Source organism: Lathyrus oleraceus, chromosome 6 (assembly GCF_024323335.1).
Source record: "Lathyrus oleraceus cultivar Zhongwan6 chromosome 6, CAAS_Psat_ZW6_1.0, whole genome shotgun sequence".
NCBI classification, from domain to species: Eukaryota; Viridiplantae; Streptophyta; class Magnoliopsida; order Fabales; family Fabaceae; genus Lathyrus; species Lathyrus oleraceus.
In genome coordinates this window covers 334,671,540-334,694,074 of record NC_066584.1, presented here as the reverse complement: position 1 = coordinate 334,694,074, position 22,535 = coordinate 334,671,540, and the positions used below count along the sequence as shown (strand labels likewise).

General features: G+C 35.5%; 6 non-coding genes across 6 annotated transcripts; all 6 read right to left on the bottom strand.

The window, feature by feature from the left end:
* Positions 1 to 1,641: 1,641 nt before the first annotated feature.
* TRNAI-AAU (transfer RNA isoleucine (anticodon AAU)) lies at positions 1,642 to 1,715 on the bottom strand. Its single transcript has one exon. It is a non-coding gene; the product is annotated as a tRNA-Ile (tRNA).
* Positions 1,716 to 3,651: 1,936 nt separating this feature from the next.
* TRNAI-AAU (transfer RNA isoleucine (anticodon AAU)) lies at positions 3,652 to 3,725 on the bottom strand. Its single transcript has one exon. It is a non-coding gene; the product is annotated as a tRNA-Ile (tRNA).
* A 1,935-nt stretch (positions 3,726 to 5,660) lies between these two features.
* On the bottom strand, positions 5,661 to 5,734 carry TRNAI-AAU (transfer RNA isoleucine (anticodon AAU)). The gene has a single exon. It is a non-coding gene; the product is annotated as a tRNA-Ile (tRNA).
* A 1,936-nt stretch (positions 5,735 to 7,670) lies between these two features.
* On the bottom strand, positions 7,671 to 7,744 carry TRNAI-AAU (transfer RNA isoleucine (anticodon AAU)). Its single transcript has one exon. It is a non-coding gene; the product is annotated as a tRNA-Ile (tRNA).
* A 1,935-nt stretch (positions 7,745 to 9,679) lies between these two features.
* TRNAI-AAU (transfer RNA isoleucine (anticodon AAU)) lies at positions 9,680 to 9,753 on the bottom strand. Its single transcript has one exon. It is a non-coding gene; the product is annotated as a tRNA-Ile (tRNA).
* A 10,822-nt stretch (positions 9,754 to 20,575) lies between these two features.
* Positions 20,576 to 20,682, bottom strand: LOC127099842 (small nucleolar RNA R71). Its single transcript, XR_007794309.1, has one exon. It is a non-coding gene; the product is annotated as a small nucleolar RNA R71 (small nucleolar RNA).
* Between the last annotated feature and the right edge of the window lie 1,853 nt (positions 20,683 to 22,535).

The window sequence follows — 22,535 nt, the reverse complement described above, 5'->3', positions numbered from 1 at the left end:
AATCAAGTTGCACAAAATGGGCCTTAATCTAAAGCTTATGACCCACTCTGCCTATACATACAATACTTAAACATCAAACTAGATAGAAGCAATGACACAAGACTAGCCATTAACCACCCCTTAATGGCTTGAGACCCTAGTTCTCCATAAGTCTAACCCAAAGAGAAAGAATGGGATAACGACCGCCCTACCCCATTAGGAAAGTTGACCACATCCATGGTACAACATACTTGAATGAGAAAGGAACCAATCATAACCCTCTTACACATCCACCAGTATGGGGAACACGTTATCAAATAATCATGATAACGAATATATAGAGACATACTTGCGCTTTAAATGCAAATAGAGGATATACCATGAACTCAATATTATCTCATTCTTAGCATTTACCAACCATAAAATCTAAACCCTTCATGTACATTTTTGAGTCACTGTCTCTAGAATACTACTAGCAGAGTCTTTACCAAGTTCAAACAAACATTTGAAATTCATGTGGGGATGGGTAATAATAAGACCCCGATCACATATCCAAAGATAAAATAGACAAATAGAGAGATAAGTGTACCCACCCAAATATAGTGAGACCTTGGTCGCAATTCGGACCATCATGGGCGAATCACGAGTAGGAAGAAATACAGCAAGAACATGTGCATGAGGGTGACTCTAACTACGATTTGGAGGTCCCCTAACCACTAAGCGAGGAAATATGGGATGCCCTAGTACATGAGATTATTCAAACCACGACACTTTGTGACCTTTGAAAGGAAAATAACTCTTAGGAGCACTTAGTGTCAATCATCACACTTATCACGATCAACTGAGCCACAAAACTACTAAAGTGCAAGCTACTCTCAAGTACCCAGAAGTAGGAAAAAAGTAGGTGTTACATGAACCTATCCTAGTACAGGTTAGTGGGCAGATACTCCAATATCTCCCAATTATTGGTACATCAGTTTTTGTAAGTAAACATCAGAAGATATATGCTACATTCTTATACAAAGATCGTCATGGTAACTAAGAAATCATGAAGGAATATCTAGTTTGATTCAACAAAGCCATGATAGGGATTTACAACCTCAACCAAGAAATGTCAATGGAAGAATTTCAAAATATCTTGAAGGTTTAAAATTTTAATGAGTCTTTGGCCCATTAGTCAGCCGATGACATGCAAAAAATAATTAAGAAAGGCATAATGACACATAAAGTGATGGGAGATCAACACAAAGAAGAGAAACATATATAGTAAATAAAGAGCCTCATGATGGAATGGTTCACCAAGGCTAATATAAAGACAAGTGAAACACATGCAACACTATAAACCAAACTATAAGATGGAGAACATACAACATATGATTTAAAAACTGCAAGACTAGACATCCATATGAACCAAGTGTTGAAAAAAATCTCCATACAAAATTGGTATATGATTATTCCAAGCCGAGGAGCCATATGGGCCCGAACAAAAGCCTATAATGTACCTATCATGAGATCGAATATCATGAACATCATCAAAGAATGAACCTGAATCAAAGAATTTTTAACAAAGATGAAATAAAAATAAAATAACATTTTATGCATAATAGGAATAAAATTAAATGGCCCACACTAATCTAAAATTTCAAATAAAGTTTAAAAAAATGGCCCATGCAGGTCTCGAACCTGCGACCTTCGCGTTATTAGCACGACGCTCTAACCAACTGAGCTAATGGGCCACATATATTCTTGGTATCATAATTTTATTATGCAATAACTTAATCTATGAGAAACCCAATGTTAGTGATTCTTTATGTTTTTAGTTATATTCATGCCTTATGGTTAAATGATATGCTTCTATTTGGTTGTTTGTTTGAGTGTTGTGACAAGAAATTCAATAAGTAGATTTTTTATTATGGTGTGCACATGAATGCTAATTTCACTAGAATAATACTCTCAAACACTACATCCATATTAAACCTTGTATTTGGGGTTCTGCATATTGATATAAACACAATGGGACAGGAGTATAGAATCAAGTTGCACAAAATGGGCCTTAATCTAAAGCTTATGACCCACTATGCCTATACATACAATACTTAAACATCAAACTAGATAGAAGCAATGACACAAGACTAGCCATTAACCACCCCTTAATGGCTTGAGACCCTAGTTCTCCATAAGTCTAACCCAAAGAGAAAGAATGGGATAACGACCGCCCTACCCCATTAGGAAAGTTGACCACATCCATGGTACAACATACTTGAATGAGAAAGGAACCAATCATAACCCTCTTACACATCCACCAGTATGGGGAACACGTTATCAAATAATCATGATAACGAATATATAGAGACATACTTGCGCTTTAAATGCAAATAGAGGATATACCATGAACTCAATATTATCTCATTCTTAGCATTTACCAACCATAAAATCTAAACCCTTCATGTACATTTTTGAGTCACTGTCTCTAGAATACTACTAGCAGAGTCTTTACCAAGTTCAACACAAACATTTGACATTCATGTGGGGATGGGTAATAATAAGACCCCGATCACATATCCAAAGATAAAATAGACAAATAGAGAGATAAGTGTACCCACCCAAATATAGTGAGACCTTGGTCGCAATTCGGACCATCATGGGCGAATCACGAGTAGGAAGAAATACAGCAAGAACATGTGCATGAGGGTGACTCTAACTACGATTTGGAGGTCCCCTAACCACTAAGCGAGGAAATATGGGATGCCCTAGTACATGAGATTATTCAAACCATGACACTTTGTGACCTTTGAAAGGAAAATAACTCTTAGGAGCACTTAATGTCAATCATCACACTTATCACGATCAACTGAGCCACAAAACTACTAAAGTGCAAGCTACTCTCAAGTACCCAGAAGTAGGAAAAAAATAGGTGTTACATGAACCTATCCTAGTACTGGTTAGTGGGCAGATACTCCAATATCTCCCAATTATTGGTACATCAGTTTTTGTAAGTAAACATCAGAAGATATATGCTACATTCTTATACAAAGATCGTCATGGTAACTAAGAAATCATGAAGGAATATCTAGTTTGATTCAACAAAGCCATGATAGGGATTTACAACCTCAACCAAGAAATGTCAATGGAAGAATTTCAAAATATCTTGAAGGTTTAAAATTTTAATGAGTCTTTGGCCCATTAGTCAGCCGATGACATGCAAAAAATAATTAAGAAAGGCATAATGACACATAAAGTGATGGGAGATCAACACAAAGATGAGAAACATATACAGTAAATAAAGAGCCTCATGATGGAATGGTTCACCAAGGCTAATATAAAGACAAGTGAAACACATGCAACACTATAAACCAAACTATAAGATGGAGAACATACAACATATGATTTAAAAACTGCAAGACTAGACATCCATATGAACCAAGTGTTGAAAAAAATCTCCATACAAAATTGGTATATGATTATTCCAAGCCGAGGAGCCATATGGGCCCGAACAAAAGCCTATAATGTACCTATCATGAGATCGAATATCATGAACATCATCAAAGAATGAACCTGAATCAAAGAATTTTTAACAAAGATGAAATAAAAATAAAATAACATTTTATGCATAATAGGAATAAAATTAAATGGCCCACACTAATCTAAAAGTTCAAATAAAGTTTAAAAAAATGGCCCATGCAGGTCTCGAACCTGCGACCTTCGCGTTATTAGCACGACGCTCTAACCAACTGAGCTAATGGGCCACATATATTCTTGGTATCATAATTTTATTATGCAATAACTTAATCTATGAGAAACCCAATGTTAGTGATTCTTTATGTTTTTAGTTATATTCATGCCTTATGGTTAAATGATATGCTTCTATTTGGTTGTTTGTTTGAGTGTTGTGACAAGAAATTCAATAAGTAGATTTTTTATTATGGTGTGCACATGAATGCTAATTTCACTAGAATAATACTCTCAAACACTAGATCCATATTAAACCTTGTATTTGGGGTTCTGCATATTTATATAAACACAATGGGACAGGAGTATAGAATCAAGTTGCACAAAATGGGCCTTAATCTAAAGCTTATGACCCACTGTGCCTATACATACAATACTTAAACATCAAACTAGATAGAAGCAATGACACAAGACTAGCCATTAACCACCCCTTAATGGCTTGAGACCCTAGTTCTCCATAAGTCTAACCCAAAGAGAAAGAATGGGATAACGACCGCCCTACCCCATTAGGAAAGTTGACCACATCCATGGTACAACATACTTGAATGAGAAAGGAACCAATCATAACCCTCTTACACATCCACCAGTATGGGGAACACGTTATCAAATAATCATGATAACGAATATATAGAGACATACTTGCGCTTTAAATGCAAATAGAGGATATACCATGAACTCAATATTATCTCATTCTTAGCATTTACCAACCATAAAATCTAAACCCTTCATGTACATTTTTGAGTCACTGTCTCTAGAATACTACTAGCAGAGTCTTTACCAAGTTCAAACAAACATTTGAAATTCATGTGGGGATGGGTAATAATAAGACCCCGATCACATATCCAAAGATAAAATAGACAAATAGAGAGATAAGTGTACCCACCCAAATATAGTGAGACCTTGGTCGCAATTCGGACCATCATGGGCGAATCACGAGTAGGAAGAAATACAGCAAGAACATGTGCATGAGGGTGACTCTAACTACGATTTGGAGGTCCCCTAACCACTAAGCGAGGAAATATGGGATGCCCTAGTACATGAGATTATTCAAACCACGACACTTTGTGACCTTTGAAAGGAAAATAACTCTTAGGAGCACTTAGTGTCAATCATCACACTTATCACGATCAACTGAGCCACAAAACTACTAAAGTGCAAGCTACTCTCAAGTACCCAGAAGTAGGAAAAAAATAGGTGTTACATGAACCTATCCTAGTACAGGTTAGTGGGCAGATACTCCAATATCTCCCAATTATTGGTACATCAGTTTTTGTAAGTAAACATCAGAAGATATATGCTACATTCTTATACAAAGATCGTCATGGTAACTAAGAAATCATGAAGGAATATCTAGTTTGATTCAACAAAGCCATGATAGGGATTTACAACCTCAACCAAGAAATGTCAATGGAAGAATTTCAAAATATCTTGAAGGTTTAAAATTTTAATGAGTCTTTGGCCCATTAGTCAGCCGATGACATGCAAAAAATAATTAAGAAAGGCATAATGACACATAAAGTGATGGGAGATCAACACAAAGAAGAGAAACATATACAGTAAATAAAGAGCCTCATGATGGAATGGTTCACCAAGGCTAATATAAAGACAAGTGAAACACATGCAACACTATAAACCAAACTATAAGATGGAGAACATACAACATATGATTTAAAAACTGCAAGACTAGACATCCATATGAACCAAGTGTTGAAAAAAATCTCCATACAAAATTGGTATATGATTATTCCAAGCCGAGGAGCCATATGGGCCCGAACAAAAGCCTATAATGTACCTATCATGAGATCGAATATCATGAACATCATCAAAGAATGAACCTGAATCAAAGAATTTTTAACAAAGATGAAATAAAAATAAAATAACATTTTATGCATAATAGGAATAAAATTAAATGGCCCACACTAATCTAAAATTTCAAATAAAGTTTAAAAAAATGGCCCATGCAGGTCTCGAACCTGCGACCTTCGCGTTATTAGCACGACGCTCTAACCAACTGAGCTAATGGGCCACATATATTCTTGGTATCATAATTTTATTATGCAATAACTTAATCTATGAGAAACCCAATGTTAGTGATTCTTTATGTTTTTAGTTATATTCATGCCTTATGGTTAAATGATATGCTTCTATTTGGTTGTTTGTTTGAGTGTTGTGACAAGAAATTCAATAAGTAGATTTTTTATTATGGTGTGCACATGAATGCTAATTTCACTAGAATAATACTCTCAAACACTACATCCATATTAAACCTTGTATTTGGGGTTCTGCATATTGATATAAACACAATGGGACAGGAGTATAGAATCAAGTTGCACAAAATGGGCCTTAATCTAAAGCTTATGACCCACTGTGCCTATACATACAATACTTAAACATCAAACTAGATAGAAGCAATGACACAAGACTAGCCATTAACCACCCCTTAATGGCTTGAGACCCTAGTTCTCCATAAGTCTAACCCAAAGAGAAAGAATGGGATAACGACCGCCCTACCCCATTAGGAAAGTTGACCACATCCATGGTACAACATACTTGAATGAGAAAGGAACCAATCATAACCCTCTTACACATCCACCAGTATGGGGAACACGTTATCAAATAATCATGATAACGAATATATAGAGACATACTTGCGCTTTAAATGCAAATAGAGGATATACCATGAACTCAATATTATCTAATTCTTAGCATTTACCAACCATAAAATCTAAACCCTTCATGTACATTTTTGAGTCACTGTCTCTAGAATACTACTAGCAGAGTCTTTACCAAGTTCAACACAAACATTTGACATTCATGTGGGGATGGGTAATAATAAGACCCCGATCACATATCCAAAGATAAAATAGACAAATAGAGAGATAAGTGTACCCACCCAAATATAGTGAGACCTTGGTCGCAATTCGGACCATCATGGGCGAATCACGAGTAGGAAGAAATACAGCAAGAACATGTGCATGAGGGTGACTCTCACTACGATTTGGAGGTCCCCTAACCACTAAGCGAGGAAATATGGGATGCCCTAGTACATGAGATTATTCAAACCACGACACTTTGTGACCTTTGAAAGGAAAATAACTCTTAGGAGCACTTAGTGTCAATCATCACACTTATCACGATCAACTGAGCCACAAAACTACTAAAGTGCAAGCTACTCTCAAGTACCCAGAAGTAGGAAAAAAATAGGTGTTACATGAACCTATCCTAGTACAGGTTAGTGGGCAGATACTCCAATATCTCCCAATTATTGGTACATCAGTTTTTGTAAGTAAACATCAGAAGATATATGCTACATTCTTATACAAAGATCGTCATGGTAACTAAGAAATCATGAAGGAATATCTAGTTTGATTCAACAAAGCCATGATAGGGATTTACAACCTCAACCAAGAAATGTCAATGGAAGAATTTCAAAATATCTTGAAGGTTTAAAATTTTAATGAGTCTTTGGCCCATTAGTCAGCCGATGACATGCAAAAAATAATTAAGAAAGGCATAATGACACATAAAGTGATGGGAGATCAACACAAAGAAGAGAAACATATACAGTAAATAAAGAGCCTCATGATGGAATGGTTCACCAAGGCTAATATAAAGACAAGTGAAACACATGCAACACTATAAACCAAACTATAAGATGGAGAACATACAACATATGATTTAAAAACTGCAAGACTAGACATCCATATGAACCAAGTGTTGAAAAAAATCTCCATACAAAATTGGTATATGATTATTCCAAGCCGAGGAGCCATATGGGCCCGAACAAAAGCCTATAATGTACCTATCATGAGATCGAATATCATGAACATCATCAAAGAATGAACCTGAATCAAAGAATTTTTAACAAAGATGAAATAAAAATAAAATAACATTTTATGCATAATAGGAATAAAATTAAATGGCCCACACTAATCTAAAATTTCAAATAAAGTTTAAAAAAATGGCCCATGCAGGTCTCGAACCTGCGACCTTCGCGTTATTAGCACGACGCTCTAACCAACTGAGCTAATGGGCCACATATATTCTTGGTATCATAATTTTATTATGCAATAACTTAATCTATGAGAAACCCAATGTTAGTGATTCTTTATGTTTTTAGTTATATTCATGCCTTATGGTTAAATGATATGCTTCTATTTGGTTGTTTGTTTGAGTGTTGTGACAAGAAATTCAATAAGTAGATTTTTTATTATGGTGTGCACATGAATGCTAATTTCACTAGAATAATACTCTCAAACACTACATCCATATTAAACCTTGTATTTGGGGTTCTGCATATTGATATAAACACAATGGGACAGGAGTATAGAATCAAGTTGCACAAAATGGGCCTTAATCTAAAGCTTATGACCCACTGTGCCTATACATACAATACTTAAACATCAAACTAGATAGAAGCAATGACACAAGACTAGCCATTAACCACCCCTTAATGGCTTGAGACCCTAGTTCTCCATAAGTCTAACCCAAAGAGAAAGAATGGGATAACGACCGCCCTACCCCATTAGGAAAGTTGACCACATCCATGGTACAACATACTTGAATGAGAAAGGAACCAATCATAACCCTCTTACACATCCACCAGTATGGGGAACACGTTATCAAATAATCATGATAACGAATATATAGAGACATACTTGCGCTTTAAATGCAAATAGAGGATATACCATGAACTCAATATTATCTAATTCTTAGCATTTACCAACCATAAAATCTAAACCCTTCATGTACATTTTTGAGTCACTGTCTCTAGAATACTACTAGCAGAGTCTTTACCAAGTTCAACACAAACATTTGACATTCATGTGGGGATGGGTAATAATAAGACCCCGATCACATATCCAAAGATAAAATAGACAAATAGAGAGATAAGTGTACCCACCCAAATATAGTGAGACCTTGGTCGCAATTCGGACCATCATGGGCGAATCACGAGTAGGAAGAAATACAGCAAGAACATGTGCATGAGGGTGACTCTCACTACGATTTGGAGGTCCCCTAACCACTAAGCGAGGAAATATGGGATGCCCTAGTACATGAGATTATTCAAACCACGACACTTTGTGACCTTTGAAAGGAAAATAACTCTTAGGAGCACTTAGTGTCAATCATCACACTTATCACGATCAACTGAGCCACAAAACTACTAAAGTGCAAGCTACTCTCAAGTACCCAGAAGTAGGAAAAAAATAGGTGTTACATGAACCTATCCTAGTACTGGTTAGTGGGCAGATACTCCAATATCTCCCAATTATTGGTACATCAGTTTTTGTAAGTAAACATCAGAAGATATATGCTACATTCTTATACAAAGATCGTCATGGTAACTAAGAAATCATGAAGGAATATCTAGTTTGATTCAACAAAGCCATGATAGGGATTTACAACCTCAACCAAGAAATGTCAATGGAAGAATTTCAAAATATCTTGAAGGTTTAAAATTTTAATGAGTCTTTGGCCCATTAGTCAGTCGATGACAGCAAAAAATAATTAAGAAAGGCATAATGACACATAAAGTGATGGGAGATCAACACAAAGAAGAGAAACATATACAGTAAATAAAGAGCCTCATGATGGAATGGTTCACCAAGGCTAATATAAAGACAAGTGAAACACATGCAACACTATAAACCAAACTATAAGATGGAGAACATACAACATATGATTTAAAAACTGCAAGACTAGACATCCATATGAACCAAGTGTTGAAAAAAATCTCCATACAAAATTGGTATATGATTATTCCAAGCCGAGGAGCCATATGGGCCCGAACAAAAGCCTATAATGTACCTATCATGAGATCGAATATCATGAACATCATCAAAGAATGAACCTGAATCAAAGAATTTTTAACAAAGATGAAATAAAAATAAAATAACATTTTATGCATAATAGGAATAAAATTAAATGGCCCACACTAATCTAAAAGTTCAAATAAAGTTAAAAAAAATGGCCCATGCAGGTCTCGAACCTGCGACCTTCGCGTTATTAGCACGACGCTCTAACCAACTGAGCTAATGGGCCACATATATTCTTGGTATCATAATTTTATTATGCAATAACTTAATCTATGAGAAACCCAATGTTAGTGATTCTTTATGTTTTTAGTTATATTCATGCCTTATGGTTAAATGATATGCTTATATTTGGTTGTTTGTTTGAGTGTTGTGACAAGAAATTCAATAAGTAGATTTTTTATTATGGTGTGCACATGAATGCTAATTTCACTAGAATAATACTCTCAAACACTACATCCATATTAAACCTTGTATTTGGGGTCCTGCATATTGATATAAACACAATGGGACAGGAGTATAGAATCAAGTTGCATAAAATGGGCCTTAATCTAAAGCTTATGACCCACTATGCCTATACATACAATATTTAAACATCAAACTAGATAGAAGCAATGACACAAGACTAGCCATTAACCACCCCTTAATGGCTTGAGACCCTAGTTCTCCATAAGTCTAACCCAAAGAGAAAGAATGGGATAACGACCGCCCTACCCCATTAGGAAAGTTGACCACATCCATGGTACAACATACTTGAATGAGAAAGGAACCAATCATAACCCTCGTACACATCCACCAGTATGGGGAACACGTTATCAAATCATCATCATAAAGAATATCTAGAGACTGAATTGCGAGTTGAATGTAAATAGAGGATATAACATGAACCCAATATTATCTCATTCATAGCATTTACCAACCATAAAATTTAAATCCTTCATGTACATTTTTTAGTCATTGTCTCTAGAATACTACTAGCAGAGTCTTACCAAGTTCAACACGAACATTTGACATTCCTATGGGGATGGGTAATAATAATTCCCCGATCACTCGTCCAATGATCAAACTGACAAATAGAGATAAGTGTACCCACCCAAATAGATGAGACCTTGGTCTTAATTTGGACTACCATGGACGAATCACGAGTAGGAAAAAATACAACAAGAACATGCGCATGAGGGTGACTCTGACTATGATTTGAAGGTCCCCTAACCACTATGCGAGGAAATATGGGATGCCCTAGTACATGAGATTTTTCAAACCACGACACTTTGTGACCTTTGAAAGGAAAATGACTCCTAGGAACACTTAGTGTCAATCAACACACATATGGCGATCAACTGAGCCACAAAACTACTCAAGTGCAAGTTATTCTCAAGTAGCCAGAAGTAGGAAAAAATTAGGCGTTACATGAACCTATCCTAATACTAGTCAGTGGGCAGATACTCCAATATCTCCCAATAATTGGTACATCCGCTTTTGTAAGTAAACATTAGAAGATAATTGCTACATTCTTATTCAAAGATCGTCATGGTAACTAAGAAATCATGAAGGAAAATCTTGTTTGATTCAAAAAATCCATGATATGGTTTTCCAACCTCAACCAAGAAATGTCCGGGGAAGCATTTCAAAATATCCTAAAGGTTTACAATTTGAATGAGTCTCTGGCCCATTATACAGTAAATGATACATAAAGGGAGGGGATATCAACACCGAGAAGAGAAACATATACAGTAAATAAAGAGTCTGATGATGAAATGGATCACCAAGGCTAATATAAGGTCAAGTGAAACACATACAACAGTATAAACCAAACTATAAGATGGATAACATGCAACCTACTTTTTACAAACAACAAGACTAAACATCCATATGATCCAAGTGTTGCAAAAAATCTCCACACAAAATTGATATATGAGTATTCCAAGCGGAAGGGCCTTATCGGCCCAAACTAAAGCCTACGATGTACCTATCATGAGATCAAATATCATCAAAGAATGCTCCTGAATCAAAGAATTAACAAAGGTGAAATAAAAATAATATAACCTTTTATGCAAAAAAATGAATAAACATAAATGGCCCACACTGATCTAAAAGTGCAAATAAAGTTTAAAAAAAAACAAAAATTGCCCATTTAGGTCTTGAACTTGCGATCTTAATGTTATTAGCACAATGCTCTAACCAACTGAGTTAATGAGCCACATATATTGAAATATTTACAATTAATGTAAAAAGATCAAAGTCAATGAATATCATCGAGAAGTATATAACAATTTCATCATCAAGAAAATAAACGAACCTTCTTTTTCTTCCTCAAAGAATCACTACCATATTTCCAATAACGACTTCATTTCTTGAATAATTCAATAAACAGATCAAATCACTAATGAATTCCTATCATAAACTCACACTCTCTAAGTTGAGAAAACTTCATACACAAGATGGAGTTTTGAAGTTTAAGGAAAAATGAATTTTTAGAAATAAAAAATCTCTATTGTAAGTGTCATGAAAAGTATTTATACACGTGTGTTATGAATCAAATCAAATGATGAAGTGAATCAAATCAAGCAATAAAATTATGGAACTTTTGGGAAACAACTTGAGTCATAAATTGAGTCACGTGACTTGAGTAACATAAGTCTATGAATGTGAAGGAAAATTTTGATGTAAAGCAAATTGAAAAATAAAAATTTCCATAAGTAATTCTTACGAATGAACATGACCAATGATATAATATTTACCTATTATGGCATTAACCATTGTTGAAGAATCCATATAATGATCACCAGCGTTGAAAAAAGAACAATGCATCTACTCAGTCCACACGAATAAAGTGTCTTCAATTTAGGTGTTAGGTCATACAAATGAAGACATTAAGAGATAGAGAGCGAGAGAGAGAGAGAGAGAGAGAGAGAGAGAGAGAGAGAGAGAGAGAGAGGCTAGGGTTTCATAAACAAAAATTTGGTCAAGCAGTAAATACTTTAGCATACAGTTTCTATTTATAGAACCGCTTGTGTGGGATGCAAGTTATTTAAGTCCAACAAGCACAATGTACCTTACGATATACCTTATTTCACTTAAGTGCATTATATATTTTGGTGTTATGTATTTTACTTAAGGATATGATACCATAAGATGCTCCTTATTTCACATAAGTACGCCATACCTTAAGATGTTCCATATTTCACTCAAGTACATTGTAACCTTATGATGTACCTCTTTTCTCTAATTAACACTAACACATTGAAAGTCTGCACAATCGAATAAGTTTCACTTATTTATTTTCACCCCTCAATTTGTCCTTATATGCGTGACCATGTATGTTCTCGTAAAATTAGTAATTATATTAAATCTAGCATTTAGTATAATAAATAGTGAGCAATATCTAGCAACATATCATTGCTACTTGTTCGCGAGATTATGAGTCTATCGGATTAACTAACTGCAAGTGTACCGTCTATTGCGTAGTTTTAAAAGATATCGATTCCACAAAGACCAATAGTCAAATCTATCGTTTCTAATTATCACAGTGTTTATCTAAGTAAATTAAGAATGGAAAAAGATGAAATAATAAACTTTAATAAATTCGGACAAGTAATACTAGAACGTGGTTCACATAAATTAACAATACTCTTGATTGTTTCTAAATAAGATTACTGTACAGGGAAATATTTTCTACCTTGAAAAGAATTCAATTAAACAGGAAATGTCACCTTCACGTATTCAAAACTGAATTTTACTCCTTAATTTATACTGTCCACTGTCACATATGACCGACGCTTATCGCGTTAAAGTAGTAAAACCTATTTTAAGGAATTATACTCTTTACTCAGTTGAAAAGTGATTTTGATTGGTAAGTTCAAATAAAAAAGGTCCCCCGCTTCCTCTCAGGTGTCTGGGTCCTAATCCTATATGCGCGCGCATTCGCAAATAGTTTTAAAACCACCTTTTAGAAATATTAAACCTCCTAGATAATTAATAAAGTGTTTTCATGGTATTTACTAACAAAAAATAAACCAATTTAAATCTTTAGTGTCATACGGCTTTCTATCTTACCCCGACGTTATCACTATCCTGCTTTCGTAGTAACATATTAGATTAAGTTTAGAAAAATTGCATAAAAACCAAAACAACCCACAATTGTAATCCTAAAGACATAATGGACAGATTACCATCAAATGACGGTCTTCACATTCTAGTACGAACAGATTACCTAGAGATAATTACGGTAAACAAATAGGCATCTGGTTTGGATTTAGAATTAAACATAATAACAGATTTAAATAAAACGATTTTAAAAGAAAAACCGAGGAAAGTAAAGTGAGAAAATTAAATAGACAAGGCAATTAAAACGTAAATAAAGCCGAATAAAATAAGAATATACTCCAATCGAAGACTTGAATCTGGTACAATGCAAGTAGACGAAAATAAACTTCGACGAAATATAAATGCGAGAAGATAAATAACTTCAAAATAAAGGTGCTCCAAACTTGATACACGAACAAAATGCGATAACCTTTTCATGTAAGGAGTTAAAGCTCTAATGATACTAAACTTTATGGCTTATGTTTGTGCTAAGCTTGGATGGATCAAAAAGCAAAATAAAATCACTATTTATAATGTTTCAGAACCCTAAAATGTTATGTGAAACTTTCTTAATTCGTGGGAGGAAATATAGGAAAACATGGGTTGAGTGAAAGACCAAGTAAGGCCCATTTTCAACTGCAGCGCAAAACAAATGATGGCGGATGCCACCCCCTTCATGGAAAACTCCATCTTCATAACTTGGGCATGATCGAGTCTTTCAACCGTTGAAGCATGGGACACATCATTCTCCTGGTGGCTACCTCCACGGCGAATGCCATGCAGGTCGCCTTGAGTGCAAATTTCCATTTTTTCTTTGTTTTGCATCTGAATTGCTTCATCTCTTCTCACATGGCTCCTGAATGGTCAAATACCTAAAATACAGACAAAGTACCCACATAACACTAGAAATAAAGGTAAAATGATAATAAAACATGTACGAAACGAGTCAAAATAATGGTATAATTTGGTGTTATCAAACTCTCCCACACTTGAACCTATGCTTTTCCTCAAGCAAACATTTATGAGTATATGAAGAAAAACAGTGGTGCTCTTGTAATTATTCTAGGCTAAAGACTCTGTAGCGGTAAATTTGTGACCATTGAGCTATTGGTTAGCTCAACGTCAATAAAACAAGAGTCTCTACTTCGCTTTTATTGTTTCCAAAGGAAAAGGGAAAAAGTACGAAGAAAACTCAAAGATAAGAAGTTTTCAAATCAAAGCTAATAAAACGTCAGAGATTACAGGTAAGGGGGTTGGTTACACAGAGGGAAGATATTAGCATCCAAAGTGTCATAGGTACTCCTAGGGAGCCCTTTTTTGTGTGTAAGTGTTTTAGCTGAAAATATGTTGGTTAAAAAATAGAATGGGGGGATGAGAAAAGAATTCATTTATTATATTTTTGTGTTTGACAAGACCTTCGGTCTTATGCCTATGTACCAACATAAAAATGAGGGATCAAAAACTCGTAGTTCGTGGTAAAAATTTCAAAGATTGGTGGATTGATTTTAACAAAAAGCTTAAAGATCTTTTATTATCAATGGGAGAATACTCAACCAAACATCCACCGATAATGAGTGTTTTACAACATTTAAGAGAGAGGGCTCTAACTTGGATTTAACCAACAAGTATGCCACTGACCCCTAATAAATGGAAAGTGTTACAATCAATATATCATGGAATGGGAGAATTATATCTCAACCAAAGATAACTCAAATCTAGATACTCTCTTTTGAAAAGTTTAAAAGAAAAAAGGCACAAAATGACCCAAAAGATTAGATGAGGTTGTTAGTTCTTTTTGTCTTTTTGAAATTAAAGTCAATATGATTAAGTTCATTTATAAGTTTAATTTTAAGAAAAGATTTTGAAAATCAATGGCATAAGGCCAAAGTTTCTACTCATTAAAACAAGTCTAAGTTGAAAACACAAACAAAGAAGGTTTTGAAATGAGGGAGAGATTTTAAAATTTAAGAAGGAAAGGAGGAGATGAAGGGACTATCCTAGACAATATTTAAAATTTTATGGTTGAAAAGATCTAACCAATGAGAAGCATCCACAAGACAATAATGTCAGATAGAAACCTATATCCTTTGGACTATTGAGAAAGCAACAAGCATAATCACCCAAGCAAATAACAAGAAGTCCAAATGGTATCAAATAAAGTTAGCCAAATATCCAAGCAAACTCTCCAAAAGCAAGCAGTCTTCAATGTCTTTTAGATTGTATCAGATGAAATACCCCTTTTGAAAACATACTCAAAGAGAAACATCAGATGATACCAATAAGATCAAAATTACGAATCCAGACAAAGATATAATATATGGATGAATTAAAGGAGTCTCCCAAGGCTTGTCTCATATGAATGGCATTGGCCAAGATAACTCAGTCTCAAATAATAGCATTGGCTAAGTCCTTCAAAGTTCAGGGATGTTGCCTACTCTAAGTCCAAAAATTCAGATCAAGTCTCAGATAGAGGTTCAACAGTCCACCAATGTATTTTTTTTGAGTTTTTGTTGTTATTAGATGTTTTAAGGTCCTAAGACCACAAAAAAAACAAAGTCACAAGCACAAAAATATATTACAAGTACAAATGCAATAGCTCAAGTGAGCAAAGTGAAAATGACTGAAAAATAAACAACTTGCATGAATGTAAATGACAATGAATGATAAAGTACAAGAATTTAAATTGCATTAAAGTAAATTACATTAAAAATAAAGTAAATACAAAGAAATGTTAGTGAAATGTTAGTGGAAGAAGCAATTGTTTAAGTCATTCTTTGGAGAACACTCAACCATCCACTCATAAGCATGAATATTGAACCTATACATCATCCATGAGAAGGGATCCAACTTGGATAAAATCAACAAGTATGCCACTAGCTCTCATAAATGGAAAAGAGGTCAAATTTTCACACAATACCATGGTGAATGGGAGACTTACAATCTCACTTACAAAAATGCTATTGCTTTCGGGACAAATTTAGCTCTATGTTAAGCAATCGTAATTGGACTTATGTAAAAGTCACTTCTATTTGAGGTCGGGGGATAATAATGTTGGTGTTTACGCATGCTAGAGACAAAGTACAAAAAACCAAACTCCTAAAGCATACCACATACAAAAATAAAATGGGATGAACCTATCTCAATCAAGCTCATGTTGATTCATCTGACACAAGGCCATTGATGAATCAACTAGCATTTTATTCATTGAGAAGTCATTGGCCATGAAGGGAATGAGAAAGAATTGAGATGAAGATGAAGAGATGAAATGAAATAGAATCCCAAATTGATCAAGGGATTAACGTCACTTGATCAATACTATTCATTCATCTTGAGGGATGAAGCTCAAACTTCATCAACCCCCAAAATCCAATAGTATTGGTCAAATTTAAGTCCAATTCAACCAAGATCAAGGTCAAACAGAAGATGAGTCAACACAAAGTCAATAAAATGGCTCAACAAAATATTAAAGCAATTAAACAATTTAAAAATGAAGAAAAATAATTTTTAAAAGGGGAAAAACCTAAAATCTCTTCAAATCACCAAATAAATGGCCAAGGGATTTATCATAGGTCAAACAAGGTCAAAGGACCTTAGACAATTTTTTTTGGTATATTTAAAAAGTGAGAAGTATTTAAAATCAATTAAAAACAAGTCAAAAAATATTAAATTCACTAAAAATATCAAAGTCAATCCAAAAAATAATTTTAATTCAGAAAATGGAAGAGGAAATCATTTGAAGTTATTTGGTGAAAGTCCCATATTTTTTGGATTAAAATTGGAATTAATATGAATTTAATAAGAAAATGGTATTAAAAATAATAAAACCGAAAATGAATTAAATAAAAAAAGGAGGGCCATCAGATCTCCCTCATTAATTGAGGTGGCAGATCTGATGGACACGCGCATTAAGCCCACCATGCACATGAGTCAACACACGCGTAAGGGTGGTAATCAGAAAGGAGGGCTAGGATTAAAACATGGACCAAGGATCAGATGGCCTAGACACTGTGATAACATGAAATAGTATCACATTCTAGGACTCAATTTAATTAAATTATATTATTATTTACTTCAATTTATTTCATTTTATCAGATATTATGCGGTACTTTCTTTCTATTTATCTCAGGTGGTTTATTTGAAGCACAAGTAAAAAAGGAAGAAAAAGAGGTGCAAAAAGGAATGAAAAGAAGCAAATATCAAAAGCCAAAGCCCAGCCCAAAAAAGCACAGGCGTTGTGCCTGTGACGAGCGTCACAAAGGCTGTGACGAGCGTCACGCTTTGCACACTCCTGTGACGAGCGTCACACATGGTGTGACGGACGTCACACCATTCCCCTATATTTTTGGCACCAGGAACGCAACAGACCACGTTGAAGCTACTTCCACGCTTGACCCTTGGAACGAAAAGACCGTGTACACGGAAAACCCTTGGAAGCAGTTACACAAGTAGCAGTATAAATAGTAGCTTTTTGGAAAGCTCTCGGTTCCACGCTTTTTCCAGATTTCTTTGCCGTTTTCGCTTTTTTGCATTTTTTCTCTTCCAGCAGCATAAGTATTTTACAACATTATTTTTACAACTTTTATATTATTTCCCTTGCAATTTCTATTTTCCTTTTTAGCATTTAGTTAATTCTTTTTCGCACAATAGTTTCTACACCGGAAACTATTGTGTACCTTTTACCGGATCTAACCTTACGTTAGAATCTAGTTTTTTTTATTCCTTCGCTTTTATTTTCCTGCCTGATTGAAGAATTCAAGAACAAATCCAACCGACCTGTGGTGGAGTGTTCAAGACTGCTATTTAATTTCTCAGGTTCTTTAATTATTGTTTGAATTTACATATGCCCTGTTTTACTGTTTATTTATATTATTTGCCTGAGATGAATCTGTTTATGCATGATAATTATTTAAGTCTGTTTAGCATGTCTGGCTGATTTACTTAGGTATCGGTATGTAGAGTAAGCGGAATGAAGGAATCAAAACCAAATTGGTTTAATTAAGTTTAAAATTAAAATCACTCTTTTTACGGTCTCAATTTACAGGTTTAATAACAAGGTTTTTGTACGAAAGTAAAAGACATAAAGAAGTTAAAAGCAATTAGGCATGGCAACATAACCCATACCCGTGGGTACCAACCCGAACCCGCTCCGAAGTTGACGGGGAAAACCCGCTTTGACTGGGTTTGGGTTCGGGTTTGGGTTTTCCCCGATTTTAAAATATGGGGATGGGTCGGGTAATGGGGACACTAGTACCCACCCCGAACCCGTCCCCGAACCCGCCCCGTTTATTTCATTATGTACATTATTATTTATTTTTGAATATTTAGAGTATTAAATATGTGGTCAATGTTTTGATATTTTAATTTGAATTTATTATTTAAAATATTTGAAATGTATGTATGGAATTTTTTTAGATTGTTTTATTTTATTATTTGTAATGTAATTTTATTTTAGAAAAATAAATATTTCTATTTAAAAAATTGATTTCACTAAATGAATGGTGGCGGGGCGGGGATACCCGAACCCAACCCGAACCCGTTTGGGACGGGTTTGTGTTTTGATTCTCCATCCCCGTTTGGGTTTGGGGTGGGGAATGGGGATTGTTTGGGGGTTTGGGTTTGGGTTTGGGGGAGGTAAAAACCGTCCCCGACCCGCCCCGTTGCCATGCCTAAAAGCAATAGAGCGAGAGTTTGAGTTTTTGACTGGACAATGTAAATTGGACATTAATTCTAGATCAGGGCGAGAGCAATTTTTAGAGTTAATTAAATTCTAACCTTTTTCAAAAAGTATTTTTAAAGATTGAATGTGAGGACGAGAGTTAAGCATTTGAATTTAATTATATAACCTAAGTCAAGAGAGCGAGAGTTTGAGATAAGGGTGTTTAAACGATTAATGTTTTCTTAAAAAGAGTTTCTACGGATCCTATTGTTTCAAAAAGTGATTTTTGACTTAACTATAAGTGACAGCTACGTTAATATAAAATCATAGTTTATTCAACAGAGCGAGAGTTTGAGATAAGACTTTTAATCAATAGTGTCAACTGAAAAGATTTATTTTAAAACCAAGAAACCAACAAAGAATTGATTCCCTAATTACGACGAACTACATACCGATATCCGCTTATTAGATATTTATTTTAGATCTTATTTTAGTTTTAGCTTTTCCCCCAACCAATCAAAGTATTACCTGCCTTAGCTTTACGAAGTAACCTTAGATAACGGTATATCGATTCATAAGTCCCTGTGGGATCGATATCTTTTAAAACTACGCGATAGAACTGTGCACTTGCAGTTTGTACCCCAAATTCGACTCATAAAGTCGCGATCAAGTTTTTGGCGCCGTTGCCGGGGACTTTTATTTAGTCGATATCGTAACTCTTCTGTTACGCTGTAGAGACTAAGGCTTTTCTTTCTTTCGTTGATTTGTATGCCACACACTCGCTCACAAGGCGAGCCGTTCTACTTACGAATCAACGATATCGAACTATATCTTCGAGTCTTACGACGAATTCGGGAATATCGTGCTGCAAACAATCTCCCTCCTGTTGAACTTCCTGATTTCAAAAATATTTTCCCTTCGATACCCGAGATGGCAGAACCAGCTCGTGCTCTTAGAGATTACGCCGCTCCATCGCAAGATGAGCCGCATTCAAGTATTGCTCCACCCGCAATCGAAGCAAACAACTTTGAACTCAAACCTTCACTGTTGCAGGCAGTACAACAGAACCAATTCTCTGGAAATCCTACCGAGGATCCAAACCTTCATTTATCCGTATTTGTCCAATACGCTGATACTGTTAAAGCTAATGGTGTCACTTCAGAGGCAATTCGACTTCGTCTTTTTCCTTTCTCATTAAGAGATAGTGCTAGAAGATGGCTTCAATCTCTTCCTTCCAACTCAGTCACCACATGGAACGAGTTGAAGAAAGTTTTTCTTGCTCGATACTTTCCGCCAAGCAAAACAGCTATGTTAAGAGCCCAGATAAATGGATTTAAACAGAAAGATAACGAGTCTCTTTTCGAAGCATGGGAAAGATACAAAGACATGATGAGACTTTGTCCACACCATGGTTTAGAGGACTGGTTAGTAATTCATACCTTCTATAATGGTCTCCTGTACAACACGAGGTTAACAATAGACGCCGCCGCAGGTGGTGCACTAATGAACAAACCTTATGCTGACGCTTACCAACTTATCGAAAGCATGGCTCAAAACCACTATCAGTGGGGAAGCGAACGAACAATGGTAGAAAAACCTCAAACAAAAACTGGCATGTACGAGATAAGTAACCTTGATCATGTTAATGCAAAAGTGGATGCTCTGGTCCAGAAAATTGAAAGTTTAAATGTATCACCTCCAACCACCGTAGTTGCCATAACTCAGAATTGCGAAGTCTGTGGAATCCAAGGTCACACTCCTGCAAATTGTCAACTCCTAACAGGAATCCAAGCGGAGCAAGTAAACTATGCTCAAGGAAGCCCCTACTCGCACACCTATAACTCAAATTGGAAGAATCATCCCAATTTTTCATATAAGAGTAATAATGCTTTATACGCACCTGGACAATCTCCAAATCAAGCCCCAGCTATACCTCCGGGATATCAAAAGCCGATCCCATCTACACCTAACAATAACGCCCCTAGGAAATCCAACTTGGAAATCATGATGGAAAACTTTATAGCTTCTCAACAGCAAACCAATAAAGATTTCTTAAACCAGAATGTACACACGGGCGAACAAATTAAACAACTAGCAAGTAAAGTAGATGCCCTGGCTACTCATAACAAAATGCTGGAAACACAAATTTCACAAGTAGCTCAACAACAAGCGCCTACTGCTGCCCCAACTGGTACATTTCCTGGCCAACCCCAACCTAACCCAAGAAGCCACGCTCATGCAATTATACTAAGAAGTGGAACAGAAGTGGAAGGACCGTCTGACCCAAGGATAGAAAACCAAAACTCTAAAAAGTCAACTGAGGAGGAAAGTGAACCTAAGGAAAAGGAAGAGAGTAACAAGGAAACCGTAGAAAAGAAGGAACCTTATGTACCTCCACCACCTTATAAACCGCCTATCCCTTACCCTCAAAGGCTTATTAAAACCAAAGATGCGGGCCAATTCAAAAAATTTGTTGACCTACTAAAACAATTAAACGTCACAATTCCGTTTACAGAAGCTATTACGCAGATGCCCTCATATGCCAAGTTTTTAAAAGAAATTCTTTCTAATAAAAGGAAACTTGAAGATAGCGAAACCGTTACACTCACCGCTGAATGTAGCGCTATAATCCAGAATATGCCTCCTAAACTTAAAGACCCAGGTAGTTTCTCTATACCCTGTCACATAGGAAAATTTGTCATTGACAAAGCCTTATGCGATTTAGGAGCCGGTATTAGTGTTATGCCTTTATCCATATGCAAGAGACTTGAAATGGGAGAATTAAGACCAACTAAAATGTCTGTGCAACTAGCAGATCGTTCCGTCAAATATCCTGTAGGAATTCTTGAAAACGTTCCAGTGCGCATAGGTCAATTCTACATTCCAACTGATTTTATAATTATGGATATTAGAGAAGATGAAGTTACACCCATTATACTGGGAAGACCGTTCTTAGCAACTGCCGGTGCAATCATAGACGTAAAACGAGGACGACTCACTTTTGAAGTAGGAGAAGAGAAAATTGAGTTCATTCTTTCCCAATTTTTGAACGCACCTGCAATAGAAGATACATGTTACTTCATGGATATCATCGATGAATGCATAAAAGAAATGGAGTTAGAAAAAGACAAATCATCTGACTATCTTGTAGAGGACAAACTTAACCAATGTTTAGCAATAACACCGGACCCTACGCAATGCCTTAAGAAACCAACCTTAGACCTGAAAACACTTCCCAAAAATCTGAGATATGAATTCCTAGACTTAG